At 40.8% G+C, this 27,935-nt stretch overlaps 2 long non-coding RNA genes across 3 annotated transcripts; both read left to right on the top strand.

The window, feature by feature from the left end:
• Positions 1 to 23,889: 23,889 nt before the first annotated feature.
• On the top strand, positions 23,890 to 26,000 carry LOC131237073 (uncharacterized). Of its 2 annotated transcripts, XR_009167007.1 has the most exons (5): positions 23,908 to 23,995; positions 24,080 to 24,173; positions 24,335 to 24,414; positions 25,014 to 25,091; positions 25,519 to 26,000. It is a non-coding gene; the product is annotated as an uncharacterized LOC131237073 (long non-coding RNA). The 2 variants fall into 2 exon arrangements; XR_009167008.1 differs by lacking the exon at positions 24,080 to 24,173 and having other exon boundaries at positions 23,890 to 23,995.
• Positions 26,001 to 26,849: 849 nt separating this feature from the next.
• LOC131237074 (uncharacterized) lies at positions 26,850 to 27,727 on the top strand. Its single transcript, XR_009167009.1, has 2 exons — positions 26,850 to 27,149; positions 27,308 to 27,727. It is a non-coding gene; the product is annotated as an uncharacterized LOC131237074 (long non-coding RNA).
• Positions 27,728 to 27,935: the final 208 nt, after the last annotated feature.

Below are 27,935 nucleotides of genomic sequence, written 5' to 3'. Positions count from 1 at the left end.
AGGCCTAAGGGAAGGTCACAATGTGCACATTTAACCATCATTGCCCATCAATGTGGACATTTAACCAACATTGCTCCTAAGGAGTGGTCCACATGGAGCCTAATATATAATGGGTCCATGGCCTCACATAAGGGCCTAATACACATCACAATGGGTCTTACTCAAGGGTCACATATACATCATGTCGGGTCTCACTCATGGGCCTCATATACATCATAATGGGCCTCAAATACGAGATGCATATACATCACAATGGGCCTCACGGATGGGCCACAAATATATCACATTGGGCCTCAATGGATTGGCCGCAAGTACATCAAGGTGGGCCTCATGGATGGGTCATAAATACATCAAGGTAGGCCTCATGAATGGGCCATAAATACATCACATCGAAGGATCATCTGGACTATACCACAATTAGCAGTGGAGATAATGATTTCCACCCTTAAACAATTCACCGGGCCGAGGCCCGCCATCACATTTATTTCCATCTAATCTGTTCATACGATCACAAGGACCTGAATTAAGTGGAAGAACAAATTTCATACTTATCCAAAACTTTTGTGATACCAGAAGGGTTTTAATGGTAGTCGTTCAATTCTCCACTATTTTCTACAGTGTGGTCCACCTGATATACGGATCTGCCTCATTTTTTGTCTTAAAACTTAAGACAAGCTCACGTCGGGATGGACGGTTTGGATGTAACACATACATCATGGCCCACCGTCCAGATGGATGGTTTGGATATATACATTGAAGGTGGGTCCCACCTGAAATTTAGATCTATCTCATTCTCTTTGCAGTGCCATAAAATGACCTCTACGCATGGTTGGACAGTATAGATGAAATGCATACATGATGTGGGACCCGTAGACCTTACTGACATTGATGCACCAGCTACGCTACTCGTCCAATAGGTGGCCGATGTGGGTGAAACGAATGGACTATTAGGATATAATACATACCCATGATGAGACCCACATCTTGTTGACGTCCGTACAATGGACAATTGGATATAACACGTACATCATGTGGGACCCACAGAACTTGCTGACCTTAGTCCGAAAGCTATCTACTGCTAGATGGATGGTCTTAATAAAATACATATATCATGTGGTTCTCACACCATGTGTGAGGTTGGACGGTCTGGATCACCACCGTCCCACCCACTGGATGGTGGGATAAAACACATACATTATATCTGGCCCCACCGTCCCTGCTGTTTGGATGGTGGGGATACAAATACATCATGGTATGCCCCACGTGGCATCGTCCAGGAATGGACGGTGTGGGAAACAGAATACACACATCAACGTGGGCCTCACCCCCACACGTATAGCAAGTGTGGGGTGGGTCCCACTTCTGCCAAAACGGACGTACAGTGTGGATTTACCACATACCTCTTGGTGTGTCCCACAAGACTGTCTAGGGACGGACAACTTGGGTATATAATACATACATGCTAGGTGGGCCCCACCCCCACACGTGTTGCACATGTGGGGTGGGCCCCACAACTACCAAGTGGATGGGTGGTAGGGTATAACACATATCTATGGGACCACATAACTTGTAAACGTCATTACACTAGCTTAGCTAATGGGTTGCTAGCCCAGCGTCCAGTAGATGGACAGTTTTGATTTCATGCACATGGCATGTGGGCCCCACTGCCGCTGACCAGCATGGGTAAAACACATACATAGAACGGCCACTCCACCATCCAAGGTCTGGACAGTGGAGATGTAAGGAACATACATCAGGTGGGTCCCATTATGCGCAGCAAGGTGGCTGCCAGAAATGGACGGTTTGGATAGAGATACATGCATCAAGGTGGGCCACAAACAGGAGAGAGAGAGAGAGAGAGAGAGAGAGAGAGAGAGAGATTGTGATGGAGGGGACAAACCTCGCTACTATGGGCCCTCTATTTCTTATAATACATACATCAAATAGGTCCCACCACATGTGGGCCCTCAAATCATCAAGATCAATGGTAGGAACCCTATATCACCCACCGATTCCACTCCTTCTGAGCTCCTTGGACTCCTAAACTCCTTCGCTTTCCTTTTGATGGAAGTTGATGAAGGTTGGATGGCTAGGATAGGATATTGGGTGGTAGGAAGTGGGCCACACTAGGCTCCTCTCCTTTTTCTCCTTAGCTTGGACGTTTCTCTCCTTGGGGTTGCTTAGAAAAAATGGTAAAAAGAATGAGAGAGAAAGGAGATGTAAGGAGAGAGGGATGGGTGATGGATGGAGTGATGGGTGATGGGTAGTATGGGTTGTATAAGAGAAAGTTAACTTGGGGGATGGCTTGTATACTTGGGGATGGGATAGAGTGATGGGTTGTACTTTGATTAATTGATGTGATGGGTTGTAGAGATTCTCTCGAGATTTGCAACGCATGACGTTTCCTCGAAATATATGCAGGCCCACAACTCCTGGCTTGGGTATCGCATTGGTGCGCGAGATGCAGCGTTGGAACCGCAGCGATGACGCGGTCACAAGAGTACAAGTCTCAGGTCAAGCCGACTCAGACCTACGGGATACGACTTAAGGTCGCGTGCAAATGCTATTTACGCGTCATAGGTCATCGGAATTCGACCGGGAGGACCGCAAAAGCCTAAGGAATGGTACAATTTATGACACTGGCCTTACAGCATAGCCCGAAGATGCAGATGTTGATTGTTATATGAAAGATTATTCAGAATAAATGAAAAGGATAATATTACATTTAGATTTATTTTTTGTTGCCCACTTTGATAATGTAATAAGCTCCCATTTGATATGGCATTAGACAGCTAACTTAATTTTATGCCTTGGCGGAATAAGAAGTACAACTGATTTTATTCTTGTGATTGGGTACCTTCATGAATGCGATCTAAATGAAAAGGAAAAAAAAACAAGGTGCAATTGAAAGCATTCAATTATTACATTGTTAACACCCGGTTTTCTTGGGCATGAGTGTAAACTCGGGCCGTGAAAATTTGGGGTGTTACATTAATAGTCTGGATTAAAGAAACATGGGTCAGACTTCTCAAATTTGAAAACTCGCATACATAGTGGTTTTTTTTTCCCACACCATACGTTGGTTGGGTGTGTATGAATCAGCACTGTTCATCTAATGGGTAGGGAAGATGGATGGTCCACGGCATTCTGACACCGTTTTCCCTGATAAATGGTTCATTTAAAAAAAAAATTAGAATCTATTTAAGGCCACTCGTCAAATGGATACGATTGCCCAGATGGTTTGATATTCTTTTTGTCCATCCATGTGGGACCAGTTAAGTGGACGGTTCCCATCCGTCTCCCCACGTTGGAGGTTGTCGCAGCAACTAGTAATACATTTCATGGTCTGGTGGCTGACAATGGTTTGTACGCTTGCAGACGTATATTATACATGTGGTATGCATGCAACTCTAGTTGAACCGTCCAAGTCATGGGGCCCACACTGGGAGAATAGTCTAGCGTTCTGGGTATAGTTTTACGAGTTGTGTTAAGAAACTTCCAAAATGTGCTAAAAAAATGGATGGACGGGTTGGATTTCTCACTAACATTACCGTGGGCCACACCTAGGATCCATATGAGGTTTATCAGAGGCAGATGAAAAAAGGAATGGACTGTATATCGCGTTTCCGGATAGAATGGCATCGATTGTGTGGCCATCTTGATGTACGTCCGGTTTATCAAGACCGTTCATATACTTATCATAATATTTTAGTATAAAAGCCTAAAAATGAAGTAGTTCATCAGCTCAGATGGATCACACCACAAGAATGAGAGGTGAGATTAAGGCTGACTGTTAAAATGTTTCAATGCAAGATATGATGTTTATTTATCACAAAGCTTGATAATATCAGCTTTATATATATATATATATATATATAAAAGGATTTACAGCAAAAAAGACTCCCTAGGACAAAAAATAGCTAGGAGAGCCCGGGAAAACCCTATACAACTTCAACAAGAACCAAACACCTATCAATTGGTCTCCCTAATTGAGCCCAACCCCATCTTATCTAATCTATAAAGGCCCCTAACACCAAATGGGAGGTCAGAGACAGATAGGAGAGTTGATTGCAGTTGATGCATCGCCACTGCCTTTGTCAGACCAACGGCAGGACCGTTTCCTTCCCTTGGAATCTGGTTAATAAAAAAAAAATATCCCTTTCCTTCAATCTACTAATCTTAGTCCACCAATAACGCCACTTCCATGCTAGAGAGGACTTCCCAATAAAGGCATCCAGCACACATTTGGAATCCGACTCCAAAATAACCCTATTGTACCCCGAGTGATACATATAAACATTGTATTGTATAGGGCCTGAAGTTCCGCTCTATTGTTCGAAGCAACTCCATAGCCAAAAGAGAAAGCGAAGAGGAGGGAGCTAAAGGAGTCCCTACCCATATCCCCCCCCCCCCAAATGGGCTCGAATTTCCCAACGTTGCATCGTCCACATTTACTTCTATCCAACCTTCCCACGGCCTGGACCATTTGATTATTTGAAACGACATCGCTTTGGGAGGTTAAATACAGATTTCCAGGCTTTAGAAGAGAGCTAAATCTAACCTACTAGTGGACCTGGAAGCAGAAAGACTGATTTTGAGCTGTGAAAACCACCATTTGACCTGGTCCACAATCTTGTACACATTGGGGCTGATCCCATCAAACCGAGCCGCATTTCTCGCCTTCCACAGCTCCCAAAGGATCAAGTACGAACACAAACTCTGCATTCGGGAGGGGCTATTGCAGGGGGACTGATTGCTCCACCATGATCTGAGCCTTTCCCAAATCGTCTCCTAGAGTGGGAGGTGGAACCTGAAAATGCCATTAAAAACTGACCACACTTTCATCGCAAGGTTCCCAGTGATGAAAAGATGGTTAATAGATTCCACGTGGGAGGTAGAAGATTGATCAAGATCACAGCAGGTGCAATTAGAGACGATATTGACGCCTTTACTTTGTATTCTGTCATCTGTAGGAATCGCCCCTTGAAGTAGCCACCAAATGAAAACTGACATTTTGAGGGGGAGGTTTGGACTCCAGACCTTGTTTGCCCATATCGAATCTTAACCTCTTGTTCTACAAATGTCCCATCCAGATTTAACCGTGAATTCTCCTGCCCGATCGAAAGGCCAAAAACGAACGTCCAGATCAGACGAGATGCAGTAGCCACCATCGTTGATGTGATGAACAATCTCCACCGACAGCAGGTTGATAACAGGATTTAGCTCTTGAAGGCCGTCATGATTCAGGACATCCTTGACTCTAAGGAGGACGATGTCAGGTGGGATCGCATGAGTGATATAGTTTTCCAGGTGCCCAAGGCCGGTCCAATTGCAGCTTCAAAAATTCATCTCCCCCCCTTTTCCTACATGCCATTGGGAATGGATATCAATAATCTGGGTCATTTTTACCACTTGCTTCCAAAGTGGGGAGGCACCATGAGGATGAATGTTGTCTGCAACATGTAAACAAAGTGGGCCATATTTAGAGAGCATAAAGTCAACCCAAAGAATTTAGTCATTACTACTGACCAACGTCCACGCCATCTTTAGCCTGAGAGCTTTTAAAACATCCTTAAGCCTTCTAATTCCCACCCTACCCTCCTGTTTTGGCAAAGCGATTTTGTTTCAGTTTAACCAATGTATCTTGTTCTTACCATCCTGCCAACCCTAGAAGAAATCAGCCATCTTAGCTTTAATTTTTGTCAATACTTAAGCGGGAATAGTGGTAGCCGCTATCGTGTGAATGGGAATGCTGCAGAGGACATGATTGATGAGGGTGCATCTACCGGCTTGGGATAGATAGCGTGTCATCCAGCCAATGATTTTAGACTCAATTTTATCTATCATCTACTGGAAGAGTACTTTTTGTTCTACCTCTGATTAGGGGAACATCGAGGTAGGTGAAAGAGGTTGCGGAGCCACAGATGCCAAGGACTCTCTCAATCTCCCTCATTCTACTAGTAGGGAGAGAGGAGGCATGATAGAAATAGCTTTTTAATAGGTTAATCTTTTAACCAGAGGCGGATTGGTAGGCGGATAGGAATTTGGCAGTGGCCGTAATTGAAGCTTTGCCTCTGTTAAGAAAAAGCACCGTGTCATCCGCATAAAGAAGGTGAGTGACCTGTTTACATCCCCGCTTAAGCTTGAAGGGGGTACAACAACAGCTGGAAACCAATTTAGCAAATCCTCAGCTAAGGACCTCTGCGGCTAAGATAAAGAGGCTTGGGATATGGGGTCCCCCTGGCGAAGCCCTCTAGGTGATTTGAAGAAACATACACCCTCTCCATTAATCAAGACTGTGAACCAAACATTGTTCCAACATTTTTCAACCATTCTGATCCAAGGAGTATCGAAGCCAAACCGTTTCAGAACCTGCTTGAGGAACGCCCATTCAATTCTGTCGTATGCCTTCTCCATATCTAGCTTAAGGATAACATTACCATCACGGACTTTCCGATTGACATCCCTAAAAATCTCTTGACCCAATGCGATACTTTCTGCAATCGATCTACCTCTCGCAAATGTCCCTTGTTCTAGAGAGATTAATTTTGGAAGTAAGGGAGAAAGCCTACTAGCAATCACCTTGGTAAAGATCTTGTACACACAATTGCATAGGCTGATAGGTCTAAAATCTGAGAATTTCTTTAGGGCTGCCACCTTTGGAATCAAACAAATTAGAGTAGTAGTGAATGCTCTTAGAATATTTCTACCTTGAAATAGGTGGGATACTACTTTAAGTATATCCAAACCAACAATATCCCAACTACCCACAAAAAAATGCGCCTGAGAGGCCATCTGGGCCGGGGGGGCGTCTTTCGGGATTGCCATTGCTGCGTCTCTAACTTCTTTCAAGGAGGGGAGCTGCATCAAAAGTGTGTTATTAGCATCAGTCAACAGCTAAGGAATACCATCCAGCAGGTGGTCTTCTTGGTCCTGATTTTCTAAACAAAAAAGATTGGAGAAGTAGTTCTTCGCCGCCTCCTTGAGCTGCGTAGGATCAGAGGTAAACACACCTGGTTCAAGTTGAATTTCTCCAATGACAGCTCGCCTGGATCTCTCAGTGGCCTATAGGTGGAAAATTTTGGTGTTTCGATCAGCTTTTGTCAACCAATTATTGCGGGCTTTTTGCTTCCAGAAGAATTTCTCTGCTAGTTCCATATTTGCAAGTTGAAGCCTAGCCTCCACGAGAGAATTCTGACTGATATCCATCGACGCGAGCTAAGCCTGGTTCTCTAGGAGTGATAAGTTTACTTCGGCGACCTTTAGTTGCTGGAACACATTGCCAAAAACATTCCTATTCCAGTCCTTCAATCTGCTTTTCAGCTTCCTGATTTTGAGCATTAGATTGACCATGGGTTGTTCAGAGAGATCATCCGACCAAGCTTCTTCTACCAACTGGTTATACCCCTGATGGAGCTACCACATACGCTGAAAACAGAACGGTCTAATAGTGGGAATGGTGGTTTTGGGAACTGCCAGCAGCAAAGGAGAGTGATCGGAATTGACACGGGACAGGTGTTGAACATGAAACCGGGGAAAGCAAGAGATCCAGTCCCGTTGCAGAGAACTCCATCAAGCCTGGCCCAAACGCGAGCGTTTCCTGCCTGATTGTTGCACCATGTGAATTTGTTGCTCGTATAACCTGCGTCCAGCAGAGCCGCATTGTTCATTGCCTCAGAGAACTCCGTTAAACTGCTGAGATCAAAGTTTTTGCTGCCTCTTCTTTTAGTGATCGATAAGACTGCAGTGCAGTCACCGCCAATGGCCCATGGGCCTGAGATACTGCTTACCAATGTGGAGATATCTGTCCACAAACTTCTCCTCTGCAACTTAGAGCATTTTGCATAAAAAATGGAAAGACAGTAATACATGATAATATCAGCTTGATCGAAAACTTCTGCAACTCTCAAAAAACGGATTTTAATCCTTTAATGTGTGGTCCATGCTTCTACCTTGAATCGGTCTCATTTTTAGGCTTCTATCTGCATCCAAACTGTTCAAAATAAATTGATGGACAGTGTTGCTGAACCCATAAATCATGGCCGGCCCATCACAACCCCTGTCTGTTCAGAGATTGGGACAGGCGGGGGTATTACCTTATTCCGTTCGATTGCGTGCATTCAACGTGGCTAGCACAGAGCCGTTAGACTCGGCAGTTGTATATCGAGGAGCAATCGGATCAGATTAGGTACAACTGGATTATAAAACACAAAAATCTATGGCGGTATTCACAAACGAATGAAGAATTTTCTGACCTGATAAATGCCTGAAGAACTCTAGCGGAAGCACTTCCACCTGCTGAAATGAAATACAGGGTAAATCACATGCTTAGGCAGATGAAAAAGTAAAGGAAGATAATTTACAGCTAGTTTCAGATCAGAGACCAACCAGGAAGCACACCAGAAGAATGCTTCCAAGAGAGGATTTGTGTAATGAACCTCACATAAGTTATATAGAGATTTTTTATATGAAAGATCACGATTTACCGTAGTCATGTGCACCACTGGAATGTTGTCATCGGTCAATAGCCTGTTACAGTGAGAGCCGCAGGCAGCGAAATGGGACGGTGTCTTCGATGGCTAGGGTACAATTCCTATTTTACCGAGTAAACTCAGTTGGGCCTACCTGCTATGTATGTGGTCCATCCACGCTGTCCATCCGTTTTAAAATTTAATTTAAGGGGTTCAACCAAAATTGACGCATTTTGCAGGATCAAGTGGATCATACCATAGGAAAGACCATTTTCACTGATTTCCACCGTTGAAACCATGCTAGGCCCAACAATGATGTTTATTTCTCATCTAACTTGTTCATAAGATCATTTAGACATGGATGAAGGGAAAAATATAAATATAAGTTTGATCCAAAATGTGCTTACCCATATGAAATTTTCAATTGTAGAAGTGATATCAACTTTTCAGTTTGGTGTGATTCATTTGAACATTGGATATGCTTAATTTTCGGGCTCCACTCATAAAATTATCCAGTGAAATGGATGGATAAAACGGATTAAATGAATAGATCATGGTGGACCCCACAGAATTCCTCATTACACAATCCACTTCCGTAGGGATATGCATTCCGCCGATTGCTATCTCGGAGAGACATCAATTCGGACTGTGCAATCAAAGATTTTCCTGCAGAAAATCCTCATCGAAAAAAAAAGGAGAAATTTACGACTGTGGACCCCACCTTTTATCCATTGGATATTCTTGAAACACTACAAACTTAACATACGCAGTTGGACCTCTGCGTACGGGCGACAAATTCCAGGACGAAAATACCCCTCCTTTTCACGGAAACGGATTGGGTACGCCTCCTGCCACCTGCCCATGGCGGATAGTCAGTGGTATATGGGCCTCACAATGATGTTTGCTTTTCATCCATGCCGTCCATATATTTTTTCAGATCATTTTATGGTATGAGACCGAAAATGAGGTATATCCAAGTCTCAAGTGTACTACATTACAGGAAACAAGGTTGAATGAGCATCAACCATTAGAAACTCAGGTGGAGCCCACTATGATGTTTGCGAGAAATCCTCCCCATCTAAGTTCATTCATAGGGTCACAAAGACCTGGATGAAGAGGAAAAACCAATTTCATAATGATCAAAAACTTTTGTAACCCCTGAAAGGGTTTCAATGGTAAATGTTCAATTCCCCACTGCCTTTTATAGTGTGGTCCACTTGATAGCTAGATCTATCTTATTTTTTGTCTCAAGCCTTAATATGAGCTCGCCAAATAGATGAACGGTTTGGATATAACACAAACCTCATGATTGGACCCACACATGCAGTACAGTAAAAAGAAAAAAAAAAACCACATACTACCGTGGCAAGCGCCAGTCTTTTATTTTTTTTTAAAAAAAAATTATTGGGAGAACTTTTTCTCCCTTGCATTTTTCTCTAATACATAATTATATAAATATGTATATATAAGCATATAAAAATATTTTTTATCTTTTAATTCATTTCTTTGTTCATGTATTCCACAAGCATATTTCCTAAATTAAAATGAATTGTTTTTTTTTTTTTTTTACACACGCACACACACTCACACTAGTGGAATTTCACCACCTATGGATACTCAAACGCTTGACCGGGTGTTGAAACTCCTAAGAGTCTACCACCCGAGGGAGAGTAAGGATCCAAACTAGAATGATTTGCTTGGGCAAGCATGAAATTCAACGAGGCAAACATGAAATTTAACGGGGCAAACATGAAAATGAGAGGGCAAGCATGAAAATTAGCGGGGCAAACATGAAAATGAGAGGGCCAAACATGAAAATGAGCGAGGCAAGCATGAAAAAGAGCAGGGCAAACATGAAAAAGAGCGGGGTAAACTAGAAAATCAGCGAGGGAAACATGAAAGCAGCGGGGCAAACTAGAAAAACAGCGGGGCAAACTAGAAAATCAGCGGGGAAAACATGAAAATCAGCGAGGAAAACATGAAATGCAACGGGGCAAACTAGAAAATCAACGGGGGAAACATAAAAAGTAGCGGGGCAAACTAGAAAATCAGCGGGGGAAACATGAAAAACAGCGGGGCAAACTAGAAAAATAACAGGGCAAACTAGAAAATCAGGGAGACAAACATGAAAGAAACTAGAAAAACAGCGGGGGAAACATGAAAATCAGCGGGGAAACACATGAAAAGCAGTGGGGAAAACATGAAAATCAGCGGGGAAACACATGAAAAGCAGCGGGGAAAACATGAAAAGCAAAGGGGCAAACTAGAAAATCAACGGGGAAAACATGAAAAGCAGCGGGGGAAACATGAAAAGCAACGGGGCAAACTAGAAAATCAGCGGGGCAAACTAGAAAAACAGCGGGGCAAACTGAAATATGAGCGGGGCAAACTAGAAAATCAACGGGGGAAACATGAAAATCAGCGGAGAAAACTAAAAAATCAGCGGGGGAAACATGAAAATCAGCGGGGGAAACATGAAACGCAGCGGGGCAAACTGAAATATGAGCGGGGCAAACTAGAAAATCAGCGGAGGAAACATGAAAAGTAGCGGGGCAAATAGATTGAGTGTGGATTGTTTGTGTAGAACGTACACTAGTGACGTTGGGTCTCATTTGTCCACGTCATTTCCAAGGACTCAAGCTAACAAGATATGTCGGATTTCTCTCTCCCAAATAGAATGCGTGCTATGCTACATGACTTTTTAAAGGGGTAGTCCTATATTTTAGCTTGGTTTTTTAAAGAAAAAAAATGAAGTTCTTTATGATGAATAATCATGTATATAATTAATAAAATCATAGATACAAAAAATAAGTCTTATATTGAAATATAATAAACTAATATAATAATGAAAATATTAGCATGCATACACCCGACCAACCCAATCAACCCGTTGAGCCCTCTTGTGTTGGGCTTGGGTTGAGAATTCCCAACCTAAGATTGGGTTGGGTTAGGTCAAGGTTTAGGTATAGGAACCTTGGGTTGTGATAGGGTTGAGCATCAACCGGAACCAACTGGCCCGACTTTCAGCCCTAATTTCATGTTTGCCCTACTCAATTTCATGTTTTACCCGCTAAATTTCTAGTTTTCATGTTTGCCTCACTTAATTTCATGTTTGCCCCGTTGAATTTCCAGTTTGACCGCGAAGTGATTGAAATTGACCACGAACTGAATGAAATAGATTTTTGACCGTCGACCAGATGGAATTTTGGAAAATAACTAGGTTGGTTGGCTAAATTAGCTTCTCCTACCCCAAAATCATATGAGGTACGTTAAGTAAATCATTTTAGTTTAGGAGATATGCTTGTTAAATAAATAGACAAAGAAATGAATTGAAAGATAGAAAAATATTTTTATATACTTATATATACATATTTACTTAATTATGTATTAGAGAAAAATGTAAGGGAGAAAAAGTTCTCCATGTAAAAAAAAAATAAATAAACCCTGTCAAACTCTACGCATTGAATCGTGAGAAATTTACAACTGTGGACCCCACCTTTTAGGAAAACAACATGTACACTACACATGAGAGGATCTAACAGAGCCTAGCCATCAACGTTTAACTTCAACATAGGCTCTCCATTGAAAAGGACTGAGAACCAGCAATTTTCTCAGCATGCCTCCATCAAGGAAATCCATCTGTCACTAAAACCAAATCACCTCATCACCTTCTTGAGAAAAACCTAATCCACCCTGTCATAGGCTTTCTCAAGGTCAAGCTTGAGAATGAGATTGCCGCCTCTAGCTTTCCTGTCAATGTTGCGCACTGCCTCAAGCGTCATTTTCATGTTTCCCCCGCTGATTTTCTAGTTTGCCTCGCTCATTTTTATGTTTTCCCCGTATGGACAAAAAATTCCAGGATGAAAATACCCCTCCTTTTCACAGAAATAAATTCGCTACTCCGCCTGCCACCCGCCAATGGCGGATCTTCGGTGGTCTGTGGGCCCCACCATGATGTATGCTTTTCATCCATGCCATCCATATATTTTTACGGATCATTTTATGGTATGAGACAAAAAATGAGTACATCCAAATCTTAGTGTACCACATTACTAGAAACAGTGTTGAATGAGTGTCAAACATTAGAAATCCTCCCTTGTCTAAGTTGGGGCCCACTGTGATGTTTGTGAGAAATCCTCCCCGTCTAAGTTCATTCATAGGGTCACAAAGACTTGGATGAAGAAGAAAAATAAATTTCATAATGATCCAAAACTTTTGTAACCCCTAAAAGGGTTTCAATGGTAAACGTTCAATTCCCCACTTCCTTTTAGAGTGTGGTCCACTGGATAGTTAGATCTATCTTATTTTTTGTCTTAATCCTTAATATGAGCTCGCCAAATAGATGGACAGTTTGGATATAACACAGACCTCATGATGGGACCCATAAAAGCACAAAAAAAAACAAACATATAGGCAGCCACGGCAGTGCCGTAGAAGTCTGGCAAATTTTTTTTTTTTGGGGGGGAGAACTTTTTCTCCTTTACATTTTTCTCTAATACATAATTATGTAAATATGTATATAAGTATATAAAAATATTTTTCATTCTTTTAATTCATTTCTTTATCTATGTATTTAACAAGCATATCTCCTAAATTAGAATGATTTTTTTTTACACATGCACACACACCCCCACACACTCACACTAGTGGAATTTCACCACCTATGGATACTCAAACGCTTGACCGGGTGTTGAAACTCGTAAGAGTCTACCACTCGAGCAAGAGTAAGGATCCAAACTAGAATGATTTACTTAACGTACCACATATGATTTTGGGGTAGGAGAAGCTAATTTATCCAACCAACCTAGTTATTTTCCAAGATTTCCTCGGGTCGATGGTTGAAAATCTAGCGGGGCAAAGTAGAAAAACAGCGGGGCAAACTAAAATATGAGCGGAGCAAAGTAGAAAAACAGCGGGGCAAACTAAAATATGAGCGGGGCAAACAAGAAAAACAGCGGGGTAAACTGAAATATGAGTGGGGCAAACTAGAAAAACAGCGGGGCAAACTAAAATAGGCCTACACTCATGCTCTATATAGCCCACTATGCAGTATGTGTGAAACCACCTCCCTCTATCAGATTAAAACACTTATTTTCACCATTAGCTATAGGGTCCCACTGACCCTAATTCACTAGCTTCTTTTTCTTTTTCCTTTTTCGTTATAATTCCTACGGCATTTTGTGGGTCTCATTATAAGGTACGTGTTATATCCAAACCGTCCATCTATTTGACGAGTTCGTATTAAGGCTTGAGACGAAAAATAAGACAGATCTAGCTATCACTTAGATCCATAGCTCAACTGGCAGATTGAGTGGAAATACCTCGTTTCAACGCTTGAGGTCTTGGTATCGATCCTAAGAGCGGGGCAAGCATGAAAAAGAGCGGGGTAAACATAAAAATGAGCAAGGTAAGCATGAAATATGAGTGGGGCAAGCTAGAAAAACAGCAGGGCAAACTGAAGTATGAGCGGGGCAAACTAGAAAAACAGTGGGGCAAACTAGAAAAGTAGCGGGGGAAACATGAAAAACAGCGGGGGAAACTAGAAAAACAGCGGGGCAAACTAGAAAAACAGCGGGGAAAACATGAAAAACAGCGGGACAAACTAGAAAAACAGCGGGGGAAACATGAAAAACAGCGGGAGAAACATAAAAAACAATGGGGGAAACTAGAAAAACAGCGGGGAAAACATGAAAAATAGCGGGAAAAACATGAAAAACATGAAAAACAGTGGGGGAAACATGAAAAACAACAGGGAAAACATGAAAAATAGCGGAGCTCATGTTTCCAACTCCTAGTAAAAATAAATCCTAGAAACTAGAACTATCAATAATAATAGTCCAAGTCTATCGTCTCTTTTCAAAATAATAACATCATTCTCAATAAATTCTTCTCCTAAAACCTAGGACCACAACTACCTACTTTATTGCTAATTAAGTTCTCAAAAAATTAAATTCTAAGCCTTATTTTTATGACTTGCCTAAGGCCCCCAAAAATGTTGAGCTGCACTTGTTTAGACCTGCATCACTTTCGTGCTCATACTCTAAAATGAGCTGGTAAAATGGACAACCACCTAGCATGGATAAAACACATCTATCATGATGGGCCCATAGAGTTTTTCATGTTTCCCCCGCTGTTTTTCATGTTTCCCTTACTGTTTTTCTAGGTTCCCCCGCTATTTTTCATATTTTCCCGTTGTTTTTCTTATTTTTCATGTTTTTTATATTTTTCCCACTGTTTTTCATGTTTTCCCCATTTTTTTTCTTATTTTTTTTTTATGTTTCCATTGATTATGGTTTGCCGCTGTTTTTCATGTTTCCCCGTTGTTTTTCTAGTTTCCCATTGTTTTTCGGTTTCCCCCATTTTGCCCCTTTTTTTCATGTTTTTTTCATGTTTCCGCTACTATTCTAGTTTGCCCCAGTATTGTTCTAGTTTGCCCCGCTCATACTTAATTTGCCCCTCTGTTTTTCTAGCTTGCCCCACTCATATTTCATTTGTCCCGCCATTTTTCTAGTTTGCCCTGCTGTTCAGGACGAAATACCCCTCCTTTTCACGAACGGATTGGGTACTCCTCCTGCCACCCGCCCATGATGGGCCCATCATGATGTATGATTTTCATCCATGCCGTCCATATATTTTTCCAGATCATTTTATGGTATGATACCAAAAATGAGGTATATGCAAATCTCAACTATACCACATTACAGGAAACAATGTTGAATGAGCGTCAACCATTAGAAACTCAGGTGGGGCCAACTGTGATGTTTGTGAGAAATCCTCCTCATCTGAGTTCATTCATAGGGTCGCAAAGACCTGACGAAGAGGAAAAACAAATTTCATAATGATACAAAACTTCTATAACCCCTAAAAGGGTTTCAATGGTAGATGTTCAATTTCCTACTGCATTGGGTTGGGCTTGGGTAGGATATATCGGGTTTGATCTTAAGCTTGGGCTATACAAACACCAACCCGATAAAACTTAGGTTGGGCTTGGGTTGAGGTCTCAGGTTATCCGACCTAACCCGAACTCGATCAATATATTAGTTACTTATAAATTATAATTGAGTGTGGATTGTTTGTGTAGAAGGTACACTAGTGATGTCGGGTCTCATTTGTCCACGTCATTTCCAAGGGATCACACCACGGGAAACAATGGGCATAATGATTTCCACCGTTGAAACCATAATGGGCCCAATAGTGATGTTTGTTTGTTATCAAACCTATTCATAAGATCATACAGACATGGATTAATAGAAAAAAACAATTATAAGCTTGATCCAAAACTTCTATAGCCCTTAAGAAATGATCAACAATAGAAGTTCAATTAAAAATTTCATTTGGTGTGGTCCATTTGAACATTGAATAAGTTTAAATTTATCGGCTTAAGTAATGAAAATATCTATTAAGTTCGCCCCGCTAATTGTCTAGTTTGCCCCGTTGAATTTCATGTTTACCCTGCTCAATTTCATGTTTGCCCCGTTGATTTCCTAGTTTGCCTCGTTGATTTTGTAGTTTACCCCGCTGATTTTGTAGTTTGCCCCGCTGATTTTGTAGTTTGCCCTGCTGATTTTCTAGTTTACCTCGTTGATTTCATAGTTTGCCCCGCTGATTTTCTAGTTTGCCCCGCTGATTTTCATGTTTGCCTCGCTGATTTTCTAGTTTGCCCCGCTGATTTCATAGTTTGCCCCGCTGATTTTCTAGTTTGCCCGATTTCTAGTTTGCCCCCGATTTTCTAGTTTGGTTTTCTAGTTTCCTCGCTGATTTTCTAGTTTGTCCCGCTGATTTTCTAGTTTGCCCCGCTGATTTCAGAGTTTGCCCCGCTGATTTTCTAGTTTGCCCCGCTGATTGTATAGTTTCCTCCGCTCAATTTCATGTTTGCCCCCCTCAATTTCATCTATGACTAAAAGTTGGGCGGGTTCAACTCGAACGACCTGTGACCGACCCGACATTGGGTTAGGCTCGGGCAGGATATATCAGGTCCGATCTCAAGCTTGGGCTATACAAACACCAACCCGATAAAACTTAGGTTGGGTTTGGGTTGAGGTCTCAGGTTGCCTGACCCAACCCGAACCCAATCAATATATTAGTTACGTATAAATTATAATTGAGTGTGGATTGTATGTGTAGAAGGTACACTAGTGATGTCGGGTCTTATTTGTCCACGTCATTTCCAAGGACTTAAGCTAATAAGATATATCGGATTTCTCTCTCCCAAATAGTTATGTATACACTCGACCAACCTAATCAACTCGTCGAGCTCTCTTGGGTTGGGCTTGGGTTGAGAATTCCCAACCCAAGATTGGGTTGGGTTAGGTCAAGGTTTAGGTATAGGAATCTTGGGTTTGGTTAGGGTTGAGCACCAACCCGAACCAACCGGCCCAACTTTCAGCCCTAATTTCATATTTGCCTTACTCAATTTCATGTTTTACCCGCTAAATTTTTAGTTTTCCCCACTCAATTTCTTGTTTGCTTCACTTAATTTCATGTTTGCCCCGCTGAATTTTCAGTTTGACCGCGAAGTGATTGAAATTGACTACAAACTGAATGAAATGGATTTTCGACCATCAACCCGATGGAATCTTGGAAAGTAACTAAGTTGGTTGGCTTAATTAGCTTCTCCTACCCCAAAATCATATGTGGTACATTAAGTAAATCATTCTACCTTAGGAGATATGCTTGTTAAATAAATAGACAAAGAAATGAATTGAAAGACAGAAAAATATTTTTATACACTTATATATACATATTTACTTAATTATGTATTAGAGAAAAATGTAAGGGAGAAAAAGTTCTCCATTTAAAAAAAAAAGGTCGGACTGCCGCGGCACTACCGCCGGTTCGGCGGCACTGCCGCCGAACCTGCCGCCAAACCGGCGGTAGTGCCACGGCCTTCGGTGATGATTTTTTTTTTTTTTACAATGTTACTTTTGTAGGTCCCATCATGAGGTCTGTGTTATATCCAAACCGTCCATCTATTTGGCAAGCTCATATTAAAGCTTGAGATGAAAAATAAGATAGATCTAACTATCAAGTGGACCACACTGTAAAAAGCAGTGGGGAATTGAACGTCTACCATTGAAACCCTTTTCAGGGTTACAGAATTTTGGATCATTATGAAATTTGTTTTTCCTCTTCATAAAGACCTTTGTGGCCTTATGAATAGATTGGATGGAAAATAAATGTCATGGTGGGCCCTACAAAATTTTTAACGGTGAAAATCAATTTCCCCGCTGCTCTCTGTGGTGTGGAACAGTTGATCTTTGGATATGATTTTTTTTTTTTGGGATAATGCTCCGAAATGATCTCGAAATATGGATGAACGTTGTGGATATAATAAATACATGGCTGTGGGGCCATGTTACTTTGATCTCTTTTGAGCCGTTCGTACAACTCTCGGTTGGAGGAGCGTCAGCGCTCGTCTTCGAAAGGAAGGTGGGGGTATTTTCGTCCTGAAATTCCGACTCCGTACGAGGAGTTCCAACTGCGTATTCTAAGTTTGTATTGCTTCAAAAAAACCACTGGATAAAAGGTGGGGTCCACAGTCGTAAATTTCTCAAAAAAAAAAAAAAAAAGGCCGTAAATGCCAGTCTTACACTAATTCCGGTTAATTACATCCAGTAAAAAAAAAAACAAATACCCTTAGGAGAATTTTAAATCCCAACTTTCAACTGGATTCGAAACCTTCTCTTCAAGGGAATTTGAAACTTTCTAGATTTGAAACCCTCGGTTACTTTATAATACCAAACATGCCCCTCAAATCTACATTGCCACACGACCCTTAAAATTTAAGCTTCTTGAGCTTCACATTTAGCGACTTATGTGAGTTTTAGACCAGGTTAATTATTATATCTTCACCTCAACTGGTAAGTCAGACCTGATGAAAGATACACTCCGTAGTGGCCCCACACATAAATATGTGGTTGGTGTCTCATCCCATTACCACTGTTATGTGGCCACGTTGGTTGTGTATCTAGCTGATTTCCAGTGCCAGGGCCTAGCATGAGCACACCTAGAGGTGGGCATTTTTGACTCGATCCGGTGGATCCGACCCGATCAGACCCGATTCGACCCGTTCCGAGCAGAACCGACGGCCTGGATCGGGTAGGATCGGGTAAGATCATTTAAATCCGACTAGTTTTCGGATCAAGATCGGATAGTGGTTAATCCGGACCGTTCCGATCCGAAAACCCGATCCGAATAGATCCGGACCGTTCCGATCGGACCAAATCCGGAGTAAAAAATCAATATTTTTACTTTTTCTTATGGTGTGGTCCACTTGAGCTTTGAATATTCATCAATTTTGGGTTCAACAGCTAAAATAATTTGAAAAAACAAATGGACGGCGTGGATACACCACATGCATTCATGGTGGACCCCAACAAAGTTCACTCACATATGAGAGTTACTTGCACAGCACGTCAACAGGCGGGCAACAGCTGTTTACTTGCTTTGCAAGTCAATATGGTAGGTTATGAGAGTATATATTAAAGTGGCTTAACCAAGTTACTTGGGCCCCACCATGATGTATGTTTTGTATCCAACCTTCCATCCATTTGGAGAGATCATTTCAAGGCAATATCCAAAGAATGAATGAAATCCAAAGCTCCAGTGGACCCCAACATAGAAAGTTCCATGGACAGAGACGCCCACCATTAAAAACTTTTAAAGGTTACAAAAGTTTTAGATCAACCTGGTATTTGTGTTTTCCCTTATTTCTTTATTTTTCAACTTTTGAAGAGGTTGGATTTCAAATAAACATTACGGTGGGCCTTAGGATAGTTTCAACGGTGGGAATCATTCTCCCCACTTTTTTTTGTGATGTGGTCTAGCACAGATTTTTATCTACATCATTATTTGGCTCATGCCCTAAAATGATATCTCAAAATTGATGGACGGTGTGGATATAACACATACAGTGTAGTGGGGCCTACTGAACTTGGTGACGTTACTTCAGTAGCCTGACGTTACTTCAGTAGCATGCCCAATGTGACAACACATGCAGCAGGCGTTGATACAAATTTTTTATAGTCATGTGGGGCCCACCTTGATGTATATATGTTATCTAAGCCGTTCATCCTTTTTGACATATCAATTTAGGTGTTAAACAAAAAATTATGATACATTAAAGATTGAAGTGGACCACACCATATGAAATGATCCGAATAGTGTCCAACCCGATCCGACTCGGTTTGCCTCACCGAGTCAGACTCGTATCGGGTCAAATAATTCAAGCATCGGATCTGTCCGAGTCAAGTGACCTGAACTCGGTCTCGGATCGGATCGATTTCGGGTCAACCCATTAGAATTTCGAATCTGACCGGGTTAGGCCGAATCCGGTCCGACCAGGACCGATGCCCAGCTCTAAGCGCACCTCATGGCCAGAGCGAATTTCACATAAAAAATTTGGTGGCTCCAAAGGGACGCTGATTGCCTACTCAGTGGCAACTCGCTTCTGAAGCGCGCTCTATGGACCCACTATGATGTATGTGTCTTATCAAGGCCGGCGATACATTTTTTCATATCATTGTAGTTCATTAGCTAAAAATTGAGGTAGATTAAAATCTCAGGTGGACCACACTACAGGAAAGGAAACAGCTGTGACTGAACGCCCACCGTTAAAAACTTCTTAGGGCCACAAAAGTTTTGGATCAGGCTGATATTTGTTTTCTTCCTCTATACGGGTCTTTGTGACCTAATCAACGGGTTGGATGGCAAATAAATATTACATTGGCCCGTGGGAAGTCTTCAATGGTGAGCGTTCAATCACCAATGTTTTCCTGTGGTGTGGTCAATCTAAGATATAGATCTGCCTCATTGTAGCGATCATGATCTAAAATAATGATCCAAAATGGATGGACGGCTTGGATAAAATACTTACGTCATTGTGGGGCAAACACAGAACCCTTCAGTAGCGACGTCGATACTGACAGTGTCAGTCCGCAATCCGCGTCCGCTTCTAAGAGCTTCGGTGTTTGACACGCTCGACAAAATTAAAATGGTGTTGCCGATGATTCCGGTCCGTCATCACGGGTGGCCGTACATGTGACTGCTTGTGGATCGTTGGCGAGCTTTCCAAACCAACGGAAACCTTTCATCCAAAGGAGACGGTTTGCAGGATCCACCCACATCCTCATCTCCCGTCTGTCACTTTGATTGGACTGTCACAATCTTAAAAATCTCATCGGAGCTGAGCATGGTTAGACTAAAAGAAAGTGGACCACATATTGGTCATAACTTTTGATTTAGGTATTGTTAAGAGGACACATGACCTATCAATCATTATTGTAACAGGTCATCCGAGGTGAACCAACCTATAAAGTGAGCCGCATCTGTCTGTTTCAACGGAGAACATATACTTTAAGCTCAAAAACGAAAATTTAAGATGAAAACAAAATACTATTTTTAATAATTTCAATTTTTTAATTTTAATTTTAATTTTTAGAGTTTTAGATTTTTTTTTTTTTAAATAACTTGTAATCGTGCTTGGACTTTTCTAGTAAAAGTTTATTTAAAATTTTATTTTTAGAAATTAGGCTTTAGAAGAATTTTATTAGATTTAGGATTTTTATTAGAGTTAGAATTTTGTTATTTTTGATAATTACGATTTTTTTTTAATTAACGGTGTAATAAACATATACAAATTAGACATTAATCAATTTATGAATTTTCATAAATATTATTTTTATTTTCTTATTTTTTTTTATCGGCCTCATCACATTCATCCCTGCCTCACAATCGATCCAAGCCAACAACGCCCTCTGGGGCCCACTCTAATAGCCCGTCAGGTCACAAGCCAACCATTCAAACTCGTACTGCTCCTTCTAATTCAAACCATAGTGGGCCCACCAGCCCTAGCCCTACCTACTGGACCATAATTTGGGTCAGTTAAAAGCCCAGGACATTCAGTCGGCTTCCCTGCTGGCCCACTAAGAAGTTTCGGTTCAAGGTCAATCGCTTCTACCCCAGGCCGTCAACCTACCACTCGCCAATCACAGTCATCCGGCCCATCAAACAGAGCCAATCACAGCCATGCATCAAATGCAGTCACAGGCTCCTTTTCTTGTTCATTGGGCCCAGCTTCCACCTCCTCAGGTCCTGGAAACAAATCTGCTACTTCAGGCCATTCGATGGTCAGTCCAAACCACACCTAAGAACTGGAACATCTGCAGCCTTGAATAGAATGAACGAGGTAGGGGTTGGGTCTCTCTTTTTGAATTGGTCTAGGATTTTAAAACACGCACATTTGGAGGGTTTTAATTAATTACTGTCAAATCCAATTCCTCTGAATTTCCAGCTCCTAAAGCCTTACAACCCGAATGGCAGTAGTGAATGCAGTGTATTTGAGAAAAATCAAGGGTATTTTGCCCATTTTATACTGTTTGGGAGGGAGGATTCGAAGGTAATTTGAATCCTCCAAAAGAATTTGAAGTTGTAGTTAATAGTTGTAATTCAAGAAGCTTTTCTGCCTAACAGTCGAAAAAATGACCAATGGGTATCCTCCCAACTTTAAAGAGCAGTCGCATCCCAGCTCTTCTATCAATGGGGGTATAAGGGGCAAATAGGGATGGAAAGCTCGAAGAAAGCACCACATGCAGAACTGTCTACCCGTGCTTACTCACTTAAATAGAGAATGACGAGGGATCACACTACCCATGCAGGTTCTGAATATAAATATGATTGATTTCCCACCTCAGTCGAAACTTGCCTCTGCAACTTGCATCTATGCTACTTTTGGGTATGAACCCCACAGATCTAGGTGAGGTGATTCTGGAAAACTCCAACAGGTTTTGGCTTTATGTCTCACCCGGACAATCAGGCGACATCACTTAACCTTAATGCATGCTGCCCAACACAAAGAATTGTGATTTACTAAACGCAGCTTACAACTCAAAGATTCTTTCTTTTTAGTCTTTTCTAACACACTCATTGAGTTTGCTTGAAGTCGTCACTTCAACACAATCACTCACTACAAGAAAGGAGGGCAGAACCGACACTTGGTGGAACCCTTTGCCCGCGGAAATCAAAGCCGACTGCAGGCAAAGTGTTCCTATTTAATTAAAATCACAAATGCCCTAATCAAAATCGCAAATGCCCTAACCGGCCGCCTCATTTCTCTCTCTCTCTGCCCGATCTACCTCTCTCTCTCTCTCTCTCTCTCTCTCTCTCTCTCTCTCTCTCTCTCTCTCTGCGCCTGATCTCACTCTCCGCTCTCTCTCTGCACCTCTCCGTCTCCACTCGATCTCTCTATACCTCTCTCTCCCTCCCTCTCCACTCTCGATTTCATCACCGACACTCTCCCTCTCTCTGCCATCTCTGTCTCTCTCAGTCTCTCTCTCCGTTTCCAGATCTAAGACAGCAGAGCGATGAGAGATTGCAGCTGAGATTTCATCATCGGACGACGTTCTTGCTATCCAAACCTCATTTCCATCTAAGGTGCTGATATATACACTGAATTTTTGGTGTATGTGCGTGAATCTCGGTTCTGTAGTAAGGGGTATTTTGTGTAATTTGGTTTTTGTATGCGCATGACTATGTACATTGGTAGTCCACTTCTGACATGACCTTCTCCTATCTTAATTTTTCGGATTCAAACCCATCATACACTGAGATTTCGGAGTGTTAGTGTTGAATCACTGTTTTTATTTTATTTATTTTATTTATTTATTTTTTTATTTTATGCAATTTCGGTTCGGTGTATGGGGTGTTTTCTGCATTTTGAGATGCCTGCATATGCAAGAGTATTTATTTTGGTAGTCCTCCTCTACCATGACCCACACTCGCACATTTTTGGATTCGGACCCATATCCATAAAAAAAGGTGGATATAGTGAGCGGATTAGGTTCGGTCCTTACTGTGGGGCCCACTTTGATATATTTATTGTAAATCTATGCCGTCCATCCGTTTTGCTAGATAATTTTAGTGTATTAGGCCAAAAATGAAGTAGATCCAATTCGCAGGTGGACCACACTATAGGAAACAGATCAAATTTTGAATTTGGTGTTTGGATTATCATCTTCTGGTTTGATTTTATTGCCAGTGGGTTTGGGTTTGAGTGTAATTAGGTTTTCCACATCACTAAAGGGCCCCATATGGTCATATGCATGTGCATTTGAACATGTGTGCGTACATGTGAGCTACTATAGTGGAATGATGCTAACTTTCGCTGACTTGATCCACATGCATATGCAAAAGTCTAGATGCACAATCAGACAATAAATTACAAGGATATTACTAGTATATAGAAGGGCAAAATTCCAAACAGAGTACATGGAGTCATTTACCTTTAAGGCCAGCTCCAACACTTTTACCACTGCATTTATGCTTGAGATTTTCTTCCCTTGTACTTACATCCCTTGTTTCTGAGCTTTAGTTGATGATGTTAGAAAGTTGGTTCCCTTATCTGAATGTAATCATTCTAAAATTTATTTTTCATGTTTTTGACCAAAGGTGGTATGGTGATTTTAGCAACATGGTTGAGCAAAGCAGCTCTTGAAGAACAAACAACTGTTATTCTTATCATTTTTAAGGTGCTTATTTTATTGCATGATTAGATTTATAATTTTCTTTGTCTGATATAAAAAGCCTCACCCTAGATTGGAACATATACATAGGTTCTTCGTCACCTTCTATTACATAAGGCTTTGCCAGTACATATTTCAGCCATATTACAAACTGTTAACAGGTTGCGATTTTACTGGACATCAGGTGGCACTTGTTGTGGCCTGTCTTATTTATTTCTATATTTACATCGATGTTGATAATACAAATGGCATCACTTAAAATATTATTTTGAAGACTGCATTGTCTAGGTAACATTTATGTATGTCATTAAACCATATGGATTCTTGTACTTCGGTGGATTTCAGGGAGATTTGGCAAATTACCTTCAAAAGAAAGGACGTCTACAGCCTTCTAAAGCTCTGAGATTTTCTCTTGATATTGCTAGGTAAGCTCATAACTTGATATTTGGCCACCAACTGATTGTTTTTTAATTGAAGATGATGTGGTTTTCACTGACTTTGTTGGTGACAGCAAGTAATCAAAAGCTTTATCGCTTTTCCCCTAGTTTTCTTTTCTTTTGTGGGGACCTATGATACCACCAAATCCACAAGATCTGACAGTGATGTATAGCTTCATCTACAATTGGGTCAGCAATTTGGACAATCTGGATTTCTGAACAGCTAAAAGTTGTAATTTATCAGATGTGTATCATTACAAGCTATGTAGCAGATACTTTGTATTTAGAGAATTCTATAAGAATATCTGTATCTCTTGTGTTCTTTGAACTGACTCTGAACATGTCTCATCACATTCTAGAATCAGCCAGCTTGTTTTCACCATATTACAAAGTCGGACTGCACGTGACAACTTCCCGACAAATCAACAATCATTGTTTGGTGGTCTGAAACACAATGAATGGTGATTTGGAGTGTGAGCTAATTTTAACTGCTAATGTGTGCTACTTCTTCATGAATGTAAAATTGCAGTTAGGTCCTCTTTAAGCTGGATTGGGCTTGGGCTGACCCCCTTGTTGGAATTGGTCAGGTCAAGTATGGTTACCTGATTTGGCAATTCTGCTTCTATCCTTGTGCTTCCCTGTTGGAATGTAACTCTTTAGAGATGGTAAGCTTATTTTGCTCTTTCTCATTTTTTTTTCTTTTTTTCTTTCTCTAACTTTTTGGTCCATGCAAAATTCATTTTTGGTGATCTTTTTGGTCCAGGAATTTGCACCATTCCTCAATTTGGTTTTCTTTTTGTTAGTTTCTATACTATGACTTGCATTGATCATTTAGCTTATTATGTGGAAGTTTTTTGGCACTTCTTTCTACTGTAGTTGTTTATCATTGTTATCTTCTTCACTTTTCTACGCTAGATGAAAATTGTTGTTTCATGAAAGTAGATTGACAAATTTTCCTTCTATGTGTTGCATTTTGCAAGATTCTGAGCCTATATGATATTAAGGATGAGGATATTGATAGTGTTTTTAATCATTCCTAGCCTTTGCTCTTTATAATTTTGATGAATAACAGTTTGTTATCTGTTTTCTCAGGAAACCTCTCGTTACAAATATCATGTGGATGAACTTACCTTGTTCACGCAAGTATCTATTTTCTCTTATGCAATGTGTTTCTAAAATTTATCATCATCACTAGAAAAAGGTAACAGAGTCTTTTTGCCATTGTCTAATCTTTTATTTTCCCTTGAACAGCTTTTACCCTGCTTTCAGAGCTTGGTAGTTTCAAGTTAAAATCCATTCATTACACTAGTAATCGTAATTAAATTTGATCCAAACATGCCCTTAAATTGTCTTTTAAGATGTCATGTTGCAATAACAATGTACTCAAAACAATGGATTTCATGACGAGCGGTCCAGATGATGGTTCTAATGCATATGTGATCATAACAAAAACAAGTACAACAACTCATCAGGTGGGCCACTCATTTATGAAAAAAATAAAAATTGATTTAGAATTAAATAGAAATTGGTCACATACCCAGCTTGTCTGCAGTTTCTTCTGGTTAATCACTATCTTTGGAGTGTTCAGATTCTTGGAAGGAAGTCAAATAATGCTAAGTCTATGGAAATTTTACAAAGTAATTTTTAGAGCCTTACGATATCTGTATCTCTTGCCTAGCTGAATGCTAACCACCCTTGTCTGTTTCAGTCTCATTGGTTTCTTTTCCATTTACTTTTCTTTTCTCATTAACCCTTGTGCAGATAAGTTGAATGTGTAACTATCTTCGCCTTGTTATGTTTCAAGGTGATTTTCACTACCAACTTTGTTTGTTGACTTGGTTTGGCATGATTTGTGAAATTAGATTGTGGCCTGATGGGGCCCACATGCAAGGATGTACTGGTTTTTGTGAAATTAGATTGTGAAAACCATGCTCCATTTGATATATCTTCCTTTATTTAACCGTTATAGATTTATAGAACCTGTTAGGATGAGCTACCGCTAGAAATGGAAAATTATGAAAACTCAAACACATACTCTAGCCTCGAAGATTTGATAAATATACAAAGGAAGATTCAAGTTGGACAAGTGCAGGAAACTTATTATATATAGTTGTCTTTTACGATATTTTTATTTTTACATGTCTAAACATGTGTCTCTTAACATGTCCTGATACATGTTTCGGTATCCTCGGTCATTGATACATAATGGTACTGATACTCTGAACACTGCTTACAAAACATTACAATGTGTATTTACTGTTGCTATTTGGTATATTTCCTGATTTTCTTGACTAGAATATCATCCTGTTGAAAGACCGTTAATTTTCTTCACACACTTTTTCTAAGGAAGTTGCAGCATTCATAATGATTTGTGAAGAAATAACGATCTTTGTTTTGTTATTTATGTCTACATCAGTTTTGAACTTCAAACTCTTCAAAGTTGGGATGGTAGTTTGTTGGTGTAGACTATGGTTATTTGGAACGGGATGAGCGTTTGGTTTTTGGGTGGGGAATGGGATGAGGGCTCAGTTTTTGAAGGATTTCTGGTTAGGGGAGTGTAAGCTGCAAGATCAGTTCCCGAATTTGGCCTGCAAGGTGGTGGATTTGGATATCACCGTGAATGGATGTTTTGTGCTTGAAGGGTCCCAAGGGATGTGGCTTCCTCCATTTTGCAGAAATCTACGGATGTTGAAGCTGAAGAGTTTCTTTCATTGCTATATCTTGTGAGGATTTCTCTTGTTCCCTTCAAGTGCGGGATGGTCTTAGTCCTTTCAATATGATTATTCATTTATATGATTATTCATTTCAATATATTAAATGATTTCCATTTCCCTTTCTTAGTCCTTTCATTTATGGTCTTCTCTCATTTTGTGGGCTGCAGGTCAGACAGATTTGCTAGGCTTCAACGGATTCAATGCTCATTGGGCCCATGACCAGCCTTATTCATTGTGCCTGGTGGTAGTCCTTCCTTGGCCACCGCGATGTTTTCTACACAAGGGCAATGAGAGGAATTTCAGCCTCAAGCGCACCAGTTTGATCTACTCCCAGGATTCAGGTCTAAGCATAGTTGTCCAAGCGACCACATTGCATCATTTGATAACATCTCCAGTGAAAGAGAAGGCCTGAGCAAGGATGATAACATTCGCAGCATAAAAAGAAAAAAAAAACTAAGATAAATGAGTGTCACCTTTTCTTTTCTTCTCTCTCTCTGCTTTTTTTTGTCTTGCTGACGAAAAAGATTTGCTCTATGGCTACGGGTTATCGGTAGCCATGAGTTCTATAGCAACCGATTTAATTCGTAGCCATATGTTTTTAAATCTATAGGTACGATTATGCTATGGACTATAACCGTAGCTATTGATCGCGTTTCAATAAAAAGCTGACGATTTAGCAGCGTCCAGCACAATTGTCAGGAAAGGTGTTGACCGCCGGTAAAGCCTTTACCGACTAAGGCTTTACCGGCTGTTAACCAACTGCGGGCAAAATATTTGCCGGCGGTTTTCTGGGCC

This window comes from Magnolia sinica, chromosome 2 (assembly GCF_029962835.1).
Source record: "Magnolia sinica isolate HGM2019 chromosome 2, MsV1, whole genome shotgun sequence".
Classification (NCBI taxonomy): domain Eukaryota; kingdom Viridiplantae; phylum Streptophyta; class Magnoliopsida; order Magnoliales; family Magnoliaceae; genus Magnolia; species Magnolia sinica.
The sequence above is the reverse complement of the archived record's forward strand: the minus strand, read 5'-3'. Positions and strand labels throughout refer to the sequence as shown.